This window comes from Cicer arietinum, chromosome 8, assembly GCF_000331145.2.
Source record: "Cicer arietinum cultivar CDC Frontier isolate Library 1 chromosome 8, Cicar.CDCFrontier_v2.0, whole genome shotgun sequence".
Classification (NCBI taxonomy): Eukaryota; Viridiplantae; Streptophyta; class Magnoliopsida; order Fabales; family Fabaceae; genus Cicer; species Cicer arietinum.
In genome coordinates, this window is record NC_021167.2 from 19857255 (window position 1) to 19858715 (window position 1461).

Genomic DNA, 1461 nt, shown 5'->3' on the forward strand with positions numbered 1-1461 from the left:
GTTCTATATACTATAAAACAAATCGTATCGTGGATATATCATATTAGAAATTATGCAATTGAAGAGATAAAATATAATAAAATTAATACAACAAACTCTATATATAGATAAAAAAAACTGTATAGTGGATATATTTTTTTTGATTGAATTGTTTGATATTCTAAAAACTTGTGGAATTGTATGACTTGTGAAAATTGTATGACTTATAAAAATGATAAAATTTATGAGAATTAAAAATTCTAACTTTTTTAACTTAGTCAAATAAAAATAATATGACTTTTATTAATTTCAATTATATTATTTTAGTCCGTCCTATATTTCACTACGCGAAAAAACGCATTTTACAGCGCTTTTTTTAAGCCATTTACAGCGCTTTTTCAAAAAAATAAGCGCTGTGGAATCGAGCGCTGTAAATGATACAACAGCGCTTTTAAAAAAGCGCTATAAAACATGTAAATACAACGAAAGAGTAGATCAAAATATTTACTTGAATGTCATTCCAGATGATATCTTTGGCATCCTTCAACGCCTTATCTCTCCAGTTGTCTATTGTAATTGGGACATTTTGACGAACAACAGCCCCAATATAGCTTACAAACATGGAGCTGTTGGGGTCAACTGGCTAACCACTCTCGTTCCAGCCAACCTAATAAACTCATATAGTAAGTACATGCCCTAAACCCTAAAAAAAGATAAAAATCACACAGCAAACAAAGTATAGTATACCTCAAATTTAATCCCACTACTCCTTGCTTTAATCACCTTTTGCATTATAGTTGCACCACGTTTGACTTCTTTTTCATAAGTCTTGGAGGTGCCAACTTCTTCATTTTGAACTTCTATATCTTTGTTTGTATCCATTTAACTACAACAAGTTCAACATGCAGTTTAGTATAACATCAACAAGCTCAACATGGATCATGCATTATTATAAACAACCTCAACATGTATAAGTATATCTTAAAAAAGCTCAACATGCATTTTAATGATTACAAAAAATTTATAACATCAATACCTGAATAATGGTTCGAAGAAAGATGAAATGTAAAGAAAAGAGGGAACGCAGAAAGTTCACAGAAATATGGTTCAAAGAAATAGGATATTGAAGAAATACGTAATGAGGGTTACGTATTTCAATGAAAATATATTGTGTGAAATGGGAGAGATGATCTTGGATGGAAATAAGGTTCGAAATGAAGGAGATGATCGTGGAAATAAGGTTCGTAATGGACGGGATGATAGGGTTTGCAAAAGAAGAGAAGAACGATGAAGGTTGAGATGATAGTGAAGTTTACGTAATGAAGAGGAAACTGAAGAGGTAACTGTTATATATACGTAACCCTTTTACAGCGCTTTTTATAAGCCTTTTACAGCGCTTCTTTTGCAAAGCGCTCTAAAAGGCGTCTTTATTTAAATTTTTAAAAGGCTCTTTTACAGCGCTTTTCCCAAAAAGCACTGTAA